The 12,730-nt window shown below is 45.7% G+C and overlaps 1 long non-coding RNA gene across 2 annotated transcripts; it reads left to right on the forward strand.

Annotated features, from left to right (window-relative positions):
- Positions 1–1,249: 1,249 nt before the first annotated feature.
- On the forward strand, positions 1,250–8,144 carry LOC310836382. 2 transcript variants are annotated; one of them, XR_014560065.1, is made up of 5 exons: positions 1,250–1,590; positions 2,763–2,939; positions 4,120–6,142; positions 6,230–6,287; positions 7,954–8,144. It is a non-coding gene; the product is annotated as an uncharacterized lncRNA (long non-coding RNA). The 2 variants fall into 2 exon arrangements; XR_014560066.1 differs by lacking the exon at positions 7,954–8,144 and adding an exon at positions 6,638–7,065 and having other exon boundaries at positions 4,120–6,287.
- Positions 8,145–12,730: the final 4,586 nt, after the last annotated feature.

The following is a 12,730-nucleotide window of genomic DNA, read 5'->3' on the forward strand; positions in this document are numbered from 1 at the left end:
CGGGTCGTTTGGCGCTGTGGCATACTAGCTCAGATCCATTGGGGGCTGATCCATTAGAGCCAGTGGCTTCCCGCCAGTCCTCCTACTTAGAACCACCTCTGGGCTGGTCCTGGCTTTCAGCTTCCCCTGCCTTAGCCTCAGTGTTGCTGGGAGGGTGGGCACAAAACTTGAATTACACAGACCCTGCTTGTCGTTGGCTCTGGCGCCAGCCACTGTTGGTCCCCCTGTCTTCTGCTCTACCAGTCCCAACAGGCAGCAACCACCAAGGCCTACAAAGCCCAAAGTGGACAGATGTTCCTACGGTTGGAGCTACTAAAACTGTTGACCAGGACTGCTGTGAACATTTTTTGATCTTGATTCAGAAGATTAAGAAGGCAAAAGGAATTGAAATCATTAATTTCTTTTATCTGGGTTTGGGAATTAATCCAATACAAAAATGTTTCCCTGTACCCAGCACATCAACACCTCTTCATATTGTGTTAAATAATATTTCTAATTTCGGAATTGAAAAGTCTTTGATTTTGATTTTAAAAAATAAAAGCAAGAAAGACAATTTTCTACCTGTGATCCCTTGGGAGATGTTTGTTGATGGTGCCACTTTCAATTACAACTAGGTAGAAATTATGGAAGGAACAAGAACATTTTATTATAGGGAAAGGGAAGAGTATAGACACTGCCCCCCCCCCCAAGAAAAACTGGCTATGGGAGGCTCAGGAGAATCTCTAGGAAAGCACACTGTGGAGGAGAATTTCCCGTCTCCCACTCAGTGAAGAATTCGAACTCAGGCGGCAGAGCCTACCAAAATCTTTAATGCTCAGATCAGTGTGATACATGGGCAAAATGCCATTCAAAGGCACAGCAAGTGCTACACATAGCAAAGCAAGCAAAGACATTGATCCAGAAACGACATATACTCCAACTTAAGAGCTAACTCTTCTTAAGCCCCCTCCCCAATAAAATATTTGAAGGGACTGGGACCCCCCCCAAAAAAAGTTGATGGGTATTGCCATTCAAATGGGGGTGCGCCATGTCATGTGATTGATTATGGAGGGCAGTGCTTACTGCCCCCTCCCCCCCAATATTTTATTCAAGTTGGCACCCCAGCAACCCTTTTATTAGGGATTGGGATGGGCACTAATTTCTCATGCGCAATGACCCCATGTTGAAAACAATTTACATCCACTGTATTAATGGGCTGAAGGACTTTTTTATGTGCCTTTATGACCAACAATGGTGGAAGGAGCGAGACAGATTCTAGTGAGCGAGACTGTCCCTGGCTATAGTACTGGTTTTAGCCCTCTCACTGGTCAGAGGTGAAGGAGCTAATGGACAGAGGGATTAGGAGAGGGAGGCTAGGGGAATAGGTTTAAAATGGAAACTAAAACCAGTTTAGGTTAGATTTCTTTTTAAAACTATTGTTAATTTTTTTTTAAGTAAGCAAAGGAATTGTAAGGCACAGAAAAATTATTATTTACCACTTTAAAAAGAGATACAAGGGAAAACAACAAATAAAGAATGTGAGGGGCAAAATCAAGTTTATTTACCTTTCAACCAACAAGTCATTGGGTGTGAAAAGGAGCACAGGAAATGGTAGGTGGATATGAAGTCTGCTTCAAGCAGAGTGAAGAATAAATACAGAAAATAGAAGGCTTTTCTTTTAAAAGGCCATTTCATAAAAAGAAGAACGGGGTGTCTGATGTCAAAGTTGTTATTTGTTTGTTTGTTTTCTATACCACCCTATGCCCAAAGGTCTCAGGGCGGTTCATATAAAATATCAAATACACAAAATCAAAACAATAATAACCCAATAACCCTCCCCCCCCCAAGAGAGCCAGCATTTTTAAAAGGGTATAGGATGTAAATCAGACAGGCAAAGGCCTTTGTAAAAAGGAACATTTTTGCCTGGCGCCTAAAGTATATAGTGAAGGCTCCAGGCAAACCTCACTGGGGAGAGCATTCCACAGGTGGGGAGCCACTGCAGAGAAGGCCCCTTCTTGTGTTGCCACCCTCTGGTCCTCACATGGGTGAGACACACAAAAAAGGGCCTCAGAAGATTCATATGGGAGGAGGCTTTCCTTGAAGTATTGTGGTCTGAGCTGTTTAAGGCTTTATAGGTCAACACCAGCACTTTGAATTGGTCCCAGAAACTAATTGGTAGCCAGTGCAGTTGGACCAGGATTGATGTAATATGCTCAAACCGTCTTGCTGCAGTGAGCAACCTGGCCCCTGTATTCTGCACCAGCTGAAGTTTCTGAACCTTCTTCAAAGGCAGCCCTATGCATAACGCATTGCAGTAATCTAACCTTGAGGTTACCAGAGCATAGGCAACAGTAGTTAGACTATCCCTGTCCAGATAGAGGTGTAGCTGGGCCACCAGCCGAAGCTGATGGAAGGCACTCTGGGCCACTGAGGTGATCTAAGCCTCAAGCAACAGCAAAGGATCCAGAAGTACCCCCAAGCTACAAACCTACTCCTTCAGGGGCGGTGTAACCCCATCCAGAGCAGGTGACCTCCCAGGGTTAAACAACATGGGGGATAGAATTGAGCCCTGCGGAACCCCTGTTCGAGGTTCCACGGGGCTGAAAAGTAACACCCTCCAGGAGCGACCGACCAAGTAGGACTGGAACCACCGCAAATTGGTGCCACTTACTCCTAGTTCAGAGAGTTGCTCCAGAAGGATACTGTGGTCGATGGCATCGAAAGCCGCTGAGAGGTCGAGAAGAATTAACAGGGACATGTTTCCCTTGTCTCTCTCTTGACAGGTCATCACCCAGGGTGACCAAGACAGTTTCTGTGCCAAAACAAGGCCTAAACCCTGATTGAAATGGATCCAGAAAATCAGCTTCTTCCAAGAACACCTGGATCTGGTCTGCGACCATTCGCTCCAGAACTTCACTCCAGAAGTTAGAAAAACCAAGATTGGGAAGATTTTAACATAGGTAAGACTTAGAAGTGAGGAGGGTAGGTGGATCCATGGGGGAAAGAAGGCTGTGCATGTGATAAAGAGCAAAGCAGAGGGGGAGAAGACAACATAGTTCCTTTTAATTTCATGTTATCTCAGGTTGCCTTGTTGACAAAAATGCTTTGCAGCCATTTTGTGGTAGCTCTTGGGGACTATAGATAAGCTCCTTCGCTAATGGGCAGAACTTTTATTTACCAAATTTTTCGCCCGATAACGCACAGGCCCATAGGACGCACCTAGTTTTCAGGGGGGGAAATCAAGGGAAAAAATATGATCCCCCCCGCAGCTCTGGGAGCAGCGGACAGGCTGCACGCAGCCTGTGCGCTACTCCAAGACCTTCTTCCTGCTTTGCGGGAGGTGGCGGAATTCCCCCACCTCCTGCAAAAGCCCACAGGAGCCATGCGCAATTCCTGCGGGCTTTTCGACCAGGAGGGAGAAGGGACTGAAACAGCCAGTCAGTCCTTCTCCCTCCTTGGGGAAAAGCCCCCAAGTGCGGAGCGCTCTTTAAAGGCTGCGCAGCTCCTACGGGCTTTTCTACAAGGTGGGGGAATTCCCCCACCTCCTAGAAAAGTCAGCAGAAGCAGCGCAGCCCCTTTAAAGAGTGCACGGCTTTTGCCTGCTTTTGCGGGAGGTGGGGGAATTCCCCCATCTCCCGCAAAAGCCCACAGGAGGGAGAAGGGACGGACTCTGCCTGCTTTCCCCCACCGCCAGCCTCAAAGCCGGGTTGGAGAGTAGTGGGAAGGCGTTGCGCACCTTGCTGCCCCCCCATCCTCTGGGGCTGGCGATGGGGGAAGCGCTGCTTTCCCCCACTGCCAGCCTCAAAGAGCAGACCCTCCTGGCTTCAGCGGAAGCAACGCGACGCCTCTGGAGCCCAGGCTTTGGAGGCTTTGCGTTGCTATCACTGAAGCCAAGGAGCCTGCATTCGCCCCATAAGACGCACACACATTTCCCCTTCATTTTTGAAAAGGGGAAAAAGTGCGTCTTATAGGGCGAAAAATACGGTATAATGTGGCTTCCAAGGAGTAGAATAACAAACTCTCTTGAGCAGCTGGATTAAAAGTGGTGGCATTTGGCATATGAAGCTAGGAAGAGGCATTGTTATTGTTATTGTTATTGTTATTATTAATACCCCACCCTTTTCCCTGATGGGAATCAAGGCAACTGACAAGCATTCCAGGAGCCACTTCAGACTGGTGAAGTTAGACCAGAATGAAGGCACGGAAGTTATTGAACAAGAAAAAATTTGGAAGCCACTAGGATCAAGAATTGGTTCTGGGGGAAGCAAAAAAAGGAGAAATTAACTGAGAAAGCCAAAAGAAGCAGCAGCAAAAAACAACCAACCAAAGGTGAGAGTATTATACCTAATTGTAGTTACTGGGCAACTGCAGAAGAGGGTCACCAAAATATTGTTGAGTTTTTGTTCCTTCAGATGTGTATAAATCCATGTTTGGATCCTCACCAGTATTTCTGCTCCTAAGGTAATACATTTAGAATACCCATTTTAAAACCTGATGCATCAAACTGCTTCCTTTGTCTGTAACAGTTGCCTTGCTGATTTCAGTGTGAAAAAGCAAATAAGGCATTTTGAGGATAAGCCTACTAATAGCAATGGTAGAGGCATTGGAGTGAACAGAGGATTTCACCATTTTGTCGGCCATTTTTAAGCAAAAAAAAGTCCAGCAAACGTTTAAGCAATACATATTCATAATTAGGAAGGATGAGCCTTGACCATTTTTTCCTGTACATAAAGGGAAGAAAATTTTGTCTGGTAATGGTAAGGCTGAAATGACTGAGAAAATATTTGAAATCTTATGAATCCTGACTCTGGCCATTTTGACTCATACATAAGGGGGTGGCTGATTGTTCCACGAATGACCAGAGCAGGGCCACACAAAATAATAATAACCCACATCTGTGAACATTTTGGAATAGAGGTCTGTACCCCTATCTCCTGTAGATAAAGGAGGCACGTAGCTCCCAATTTTCTTTGCCTGGGGTACAGATAGGTCTGTTTACTGCAGGAAACATGATCCATTTATTAGAAATTTAATTTCACCAAAACTGTATTACTGGCTTTTGGGTGAAAACTTGCATGATAGGGTTGATAGTTGCTGGGTTTCCAATAAATACTAAAATCCTCACCAGTACTTCTGTTCCTAAGGTAATATATTAAAAAACCTGGTGTAGCAAACTTCTTCCTTTGTCTGTAATGTCTCACTTAGTTACCTTCAACTGCAATCGTAGCTTCTATTAAAAAAAACTTTTGAATTATCAGAGGTGGCGATAGGCACTAATAAGTAACAAGTAATCTCTAACTGCTCTATTGTAATTATACCAGCAATACAGTTGTGTGTCTTCTGGCTAAAGGTCAACTAGGTGAGTATCTTGTGCTTGGCTGAGGAGAAAATATCTGTTGTGTTCTGCCTGCAACTCTTTGTACAAAGATTCTTTCAGGTCGCAGTGAGGGGGACCATTCAAGCACCCTGAGCCCGTTAGAGAAAAGGTAGGCTCCAAATGAAATGATACATCAAATATGCAAACTAAATATTCCAAAGAGCTTGTATTGAGCAATGTTGGTAATTCAATCACTTTTTCAGAAGAGCTGCAAACTCGAAAGCCTAATGCAGTCACTCTCCGTGCTTCTACCTGGAGGGACTTCTATCTTGTCGGGACTCCACTGCAAGGGAGGCCCTTTCCTGTGCCATCACCACACAATAAGGTACATCTTTTGGTGGGACAGCCAACCTTGCTCTGTTCCAGCTCTTTTTTTTTACAGACCTCACAGAGCTACCTGTGCTTGAAGCAGATCTGCTCAACTGACAAGTAAGAGGCACCGTCAGAGCTCTTGATATATCAAGTGAACATCTGCAGCATAGTATTGAGAGATACTTGTGTCTTGACTGCACTGCTTTAGGTAACCTGCTGTTTTTGCTCCTCTGTGTCTGGAGGGGAGGGCTGCTGAAGACCCTAGTCTCTTCCAGGTGCATCCCAGTGACACAAGAAATGGAATTTTGCAAACCTTCAGGAAACTTAACGGCAAGTGAACTTCACACTCCACAATTCAGTGATCTTTTTCAGTACAATCCTTTTGTGCTGGCCACTCCATTTCCATTCGCTTGATCTCTTCACAGTTCTGTCCAACCACACTCAGGGTAAGCCAACTCCTCCTGCAGAAGTCAGGCTGGTAAGAACAGCTGTGTTCCATTTCTCCAGAACTGGCGGGAATGGGCTGGCGACAAGCTAATGAGTCCAGATTGCTTTTCACAGACCAGCGGAAGGAACTTCCAGGCCCATGAATTCACACTTTGGAGGGACAAACAAAAAGGTGAGTTTCAAGACTGGACCAGTCTCTCTCTGCTGCCCTGCAAATTAATGGCCCTGCAAATAGTGACTTAAACTCATCTAGGTGAATATCCCTTAAAACCTCGATTGTGTTCTGTCTGCAACTTCATAACTCTTAAGGGTTTTCTTTTTCCTGAGAGAACATTCAGTATTCAGAGTGATCGCTCAGGTTTTGCTTTTCACTTTGTTGCATCGCCCCCCCCCCCCCAAAAAAGCAAAAGGCGCTGGTGGTTGGCACTCCTGGTTTCCAGGACGGGGTTCAAGTCCCTGCAGTGCCCTTTCTTACTTCCAATGCAACCTCTTTCTCTATCTCCCTATCTCTTCCTCCCTAAGAACTAAATCAAACAAGGTGCTCCCCTGATGCATCACTGGCGTGTGTCTAAAATAAGCTGTATTACATGGATGCTTCCCATTCTAGCACTCCCAGACATAGGGAACAAAATACTTCTTTTTTATTGAAAGAAGACCGTCTCTGAATTTTGCATTGTTTGTTTAGGAAGTAACCTAAATAAACAAACAAATGGATCCTATTTAGATTATGCAGAATGTGGAAAAGGCCGGGATGAAAGAGAAATGGCATCATGTTCACTCATCAGCAGAAGAAGAACAGCAAATTTAAGATGCTCAGGAGTCCTATTTTACAGAAGACAGTTGTCAATTTTCAGGGCTATCAGAGGCTTAGGATGTGGACATGTGACAGTTCTCTCTATGAAGGTGTCCTCTATTTGAATGGCTATGCATTCCAGGTCTGGTTGAAAGATACAAATTGGTGTCCATTCCTTTGGCCAAGTGTAAACAAAGATGTGTCCAATTTGTGCAGTTGGGAGTATCTAGGGATGCAATATGTTCAGTCAGGCCCTTTTGTTTTCTCCTGATCCTGAGGAATGCGGTTTGACCCTAAGTAAGTTTACTTCGAAGGAAGTCTGAGTGCTTCCAAAGACTTACTCCCTAGTAAGTGCACGTTGGGGTAGGGTTGTAGCTCCATTTCAGAGTGCATGCTCTGTATGCAGGAGGTGGGGTCCCAGGCATTTCCAGATAAGGCTGCTAGGAAACATCCTTTCAGAGCCACTGCAGGTCAGCGATACCCAGACATTAGAAGAACTTTTCAACCAGATCTTCAGGAGCGCCAGAATTGCATTTTGCAACATTTTCCACATTAGTTTGTGGAAATTTCTTTCTTATTTCGGGTCGGTATGTTGCTGAAAGGGAACGGCACACCTTCCCCTGCAGTGAGATTTTCAAATTCCAGTTATCTGGAACATGCACATTTTTGCTAGTTATCTAAGGAAACATTTTATAGTAAACTGGAAGAGGAAGTGTGAGTTACTGGTGCCCCCACATCCCCCAATATGTACATATATATATTGGGGAATGGAGCACCAATGACTCACACTTCCTCTTCCAATATTTATTTTAGTGCGTGTAATTCCCCTCTTTGAGAAAGTTCCAATATTACTGAATTAGAATGAAGTGCGTGTGACACAAAATGTGACACACATTTGATACCAATATTCTGGGCCTGGTTACATGACACAGACGTGCTCTGGCCTGGCCAGAGACCAACTTGGAAATTTATACATGATTCTACAAACCATCGTGTTCACCATAAATCTACAGCAGTACTCTTAAACCTCTCTGTTGTTTTACAGCTTTCTCAGAAAATCAGGCATGTGTGAAAGGTCACAGCCACGCCATACACGCAAAGCACATTTAAAGCACACGGTAACACACCTAGAATCCTAGGAACTACAGTAACCCCTCAGTTTCTGCGGACAGCTTGTAAAGACTTTTCCTTTCCCTGACCCATAAAATTGGACCTAGTCCTTTGTGCTTGAATCTCTTCCATTTTTATCTGCTCTTACATATTTTTATGCTGTTGTTTTATGGAATGCCAAATGATATTGTTTTGGTAAAATATGCAGGGATATCTGATATGTAAAATGAACCATGGAAAGAGAAGTCAGAGATATCTTAAGGATGTAAAAGTGAGTGCTTTAAATGGTAAAACAGAAAAGTCAATAAAAATTATATACCCTCCCCCAAATGGTTTTAAAAGAAACGACACGAGAAGACTCGGGTCTAGTGAGCTGCATCCCCTAGGATCCTCGTTTATTGAACCCAAGACAGTACAAAGTTATTCAAAGGAGCGGTTGTTTTCTTTTGCACCTTTCCCTTTCCAATTTCCCGCCCCCGGAGGGAACCGGGCAACGCCGCCTCCCGAAGCCGAGAGCGGGGCAGGGCCTGGCCAGAGGAGGCGGGCGTCTTTCTGCGGGAGGGCGGCCGCAAAGGCCACGAAGAGGGTTAGGCCCGCCCGCAGGCAAGGAGCCGAAGCCGGGGACCACGCCGCGGTCTCTCCGCCGACGCCCCCCCCGGCCAAGGCTCCATCCTCGTCACCGTCCCGGGGAGTCTCTCGGAGGGCAGGGCAGCCGAGTCAGGCGTCCAGAGGGCGAGGGGGGAGCAGGGGCGTCCCTTGCTGTGGGAGTGGGGGACTTCCCCCGCCACGCGCGGAGGGCAGCTCGAGCTGCACCTGTTGGAGTCCCGCCTGCCGCGCGGACCAGGAACGAGGCGGGTGGAGAGACACAACCCCGGGGCTGCCCTTTCGCATGGAAGGGGCGAGGTTTCTGCGGCAGCGCCTCTTCCTTTTGGAAGATCAATCAATAGTTGTTCCAGCCTCTCCCTGTGTGCAGCAAAAATGGCAGAGGTCTGTCATCCAGAGGTGGCTGAGCAACCCATCTTTACTTGGTTACTCCTGGGGAGAGGAGGTTCAGTCTGCAGCAAACTTCTGTCCCCCTGCCCAGTGAGCAGGAAATAAACGCCTCAATGGATTCTAGTGATGCACCTGCACACTTGCAAGTCCTCACACCCACAAAGTCTCCGAGCCTCACCTCCTTGGCTTCCCTTTGAATCATGGCGTGATTGCTTTTCATATCGCTTGAAAAGTGCACAGAGCTTAAAGAGGAAATTGGGAGAGTGATCCTCGCTCCCGTTAGGTTTAGGATTAAGGCTGTGTGCGCACTCTCACTCCCGTTGACTTTGAATGCAGTGCACAGAGTAAATGTGCAGATAGGTTGCTTTTCTCAATCTGGATATAAGCTTGGGGGGGAGGGGATGTCATCAAAGTACAGCATTTCACAAGACGGTATACAAGATAGATATGGATTGTGGCTAATGTGGTTGGAATGCACTGGGTACAGAATAAGTAGGAGTGTGTACACCCAGTCTAACGGCTGTCATTTTTACCTAGATCCTTTGGGATAGCAAGATTTGTGATTGGGGGGGGGGGTGGCAGAGGAGTGACTATAAGAAGGAGCACCCACAACCCACACGGATAACCGCTATTGTGCCCACAGGCCTGGAAAGGCTTGAACCTCTAGAAAAGATTGTTCTGTTTGTGGAATAGGTAAAGGGACCCCTGGCCATTAGGTCCAGTCGTGACCGACTCTGGGGTTGCGGCGCTCATCTCACTTTATTGGCCGAGGTTGCCGGCGTACAGCTTCCGGGTCATGTGGCCAGCACGACTAAGCCGCTTCTGGTGAACCAGAGCAGCGCACGGAAACGCCGTTTACCTTCCCGCCGGAGCGATACCTATTTATCTACTTGCACTTTGATGTGCTTTCGACCTACTAGGTGGGCAGGAGCAGGGACCGAGCAACGGGAGCTCACCCTGTTGTGGGGATTCGAACCGTTGACCTTCTGATTGGCAAGTCCTAGGCTCTGTGGTTTAACCCACAGCGCCACCCGTGTACCTTTTGTTTGTGGAATACACCAGTTCTAATTCAGCAGTGTCAAAAATGTAGAAGATGGGGAGAAAAGCTCCAACTATCACCCAGATAAGGACACTTTTAATTGATCAGCTAATTAGTTACAGTGGTACCTCAGGTTACATACGCTTCAGGTTACATACGCTTCAGGTTACAGACTCCGCTAACCCAGAAATTGTGCTTCGAGTTAAGAACTTTGCTTCAGGATGAGATCAGAAATTGTCCTCTGGCGGTGCGGCGGCAGCAGGAGGCCCCATTAGCTTAAGTGGTGCTTCAGGTTAAGAGCAGTTTCAGGTTAAGTACAGACCTCCAGAATGAATTAAGTACTTAACCCGAGGTACTGCTAGGTTGGCAGGAGCAGGGACCGAGCAACGGGAGCTCACCCCATCGCGGGGATTTGAATCACAGACCTGATCAGCAAGTCCTAGGCTCTGTGGTTTAACCCACAGCGCCACTCACGTCTTCTTAAGACTTTTAGGCTGGGTTTATTTCCTGAACTTTTAGGCAGTTTGTTTGTTTGTTTGTTTGTTTAAAGAAGGTCCAAATTTGTTTACTAGACTTAGATCAGGGGTTAGCAAACTTTTTCAGCAGGGGGCCGATCCACTATCCCTCAGACCTTGGGGGGGGGGGGCGTACTATATTTTGAAAGAAAAAAAATGAACGAATTCCTATGCCCCACAAATAACCCAGAGATGCATTTTAAATAAAAAGGACACATTCTACTCATGTAAAAACCCACTGATTCCTGGACTGTCTGTGGGCCGGATTTAGAAGGCGATTGGGCTGGATCCGGCCCCCGGGCCTTAGTTTGGCTGCCCATGAGTTAGATCTACAGCAGGGATGGGAAACCCGTAGCCCTTGCAATGTAGTTATGATTCCTGTTCCCATCATCTCTAGCCTTTGGCCCCACTGGCTGGGGCTGGGAGCTAGAGTCAAACATTACCTGGAGGGCCACAGGTGTTCCCAAGTCTTGTTTCAAACAAATGCACTGCTTTTCCTCCTGTCCCTGTTCTCCCTTTCCCCATCCCTGATTCTTTCCCAGCTGAACAACTTGCTATCCCATCAGCCTCAGCCAGAATGGCCAGTGAGCCAAGGATGAAGAGAATTGAAGTCCATCATCATCTGGAGGGTCACAGATTCCTCACCTCTGAAAACGGAACCTTCTGGAAACTGTCGCTGACAACTCTTTTTCTCAATTACTCCTTAATACAGTGGTTTCTTAAACTTTTTTCCTTTGGCCCACACTTTCAGAATAAAAATTTGCTTGCGCAAAGTTTTTATTGATAATGCAACCAGGATTGTACTCAGTATTACTTGGAGCTCTTGCTCTCATTTTGAAAAGATACCCATCCATATGCTGTGAATATATACACGGTATATATATTCTTTGTTATCAAAATACACTGAAATGTTTAAATGTTTCTTTGATTGAACCTTCCTGCTATACTTGCCATCCTCACACTTTGAGGACCACTGCCTTAACAGTTCTCAAAATTATGGAATAGTTGGAGCTCCATAACTGCATGCATTAACTGTCTGCAAATATAGGAGAGCATATATTTATTGAATATATGGGAAATAATTGTGTACAGCTGAAGACGCTGGCAGAGTTAAGATAAACCCAACAGTGTAAATAAGGTTTGATGGCTGCAATAATGGAATACTGATTGGTATAGTTTTTGTAGAATATGCAGGGATTTATGATATGTAAAATGAACCATGGAAAGACAAGAAGGGAAGTCATTGCTATCTTAAGGATGTAAAAGGAGTTTTTTAAATTGTAAAACAGAAAATTTAATAAAAATTATGTGTGTATACACAGAGAGTCAGAAAGCAAATGTAGGAGAGCATTAGTGCCCACCCATTTCGGTGCGCTGCCTTTTGTACTGCCAGAGGACAATATGCAAATGAACCGCTGTCTCTGTGTGGAGCTGGAGCAATAGAGCCTGTTGATCATGACCTTTTGCATTCCAGTTTGTATTATGAGTTTGGGGTGTTAACATGGGTTAACATTCCAGATCCCTCTAATCCCTGGATCCAGCAAGTGTTAAAATATAAGCCACGCTGGCTTTCTGATGAAAGTTAAAGCCAGAATTTAGAGTTGAAAGTGATGAGATGTCACAAAGAAGAAAAGCAGCAAGCTGGAAAGCCAGAGGGGCAGAACAATGGTTGGTATCTGTATGGGTCCAAGACTGCAGTTATGAGAGAAGAAAGACCCTTCTGGGGTGTTAATGCCATGAACCCCTCCATCATAGCCTTAGCTTGTATATATAAATAAACCATATATCCTAAAGACAGCACTGTCTCCGCTGTGCCTCATTTCCAAAAAGGAACATGAGCCCTGGGTGAGCACCAAGAACCCCTGGAATTTCGCACTGCTCACAGACTGGGGTGTTGTGAGTGGGGGAGAGGTTGATTCTTCCCTTATTAAGAACTCTCCTGGGAATTCTTTTTGGTATTGGAATTTTTATGAGATGCTTTATTCCGTATTACTGAAAGTGTTTCCCAAAAAATATTCCCAATTTTAATGAATATCAGTGCAACTTTCTTGTCAGCTTCTTGAAGGGAAAACAAAGTATGCGTATAGCTATTTGTTTTTTAATCGTTTGCCATCAGTGGGTTGCTGTCGCTGCATGTCTGATGTCTCTTCTCCCCTCACCTTTAA

Source organism: Podarcis gaigeae, assembly GCF_964106915.1.
Source record: "Podarcis gaigeae genome assembly, chromosome: Z".
Classification (NCBI taxonomy): domain Eukaryota; kingdom Metazoa; phylum Chordata; class Lepidosauria; order Squamata; family Lacertidae; genus Podarcis; species Podarcis gaigeae.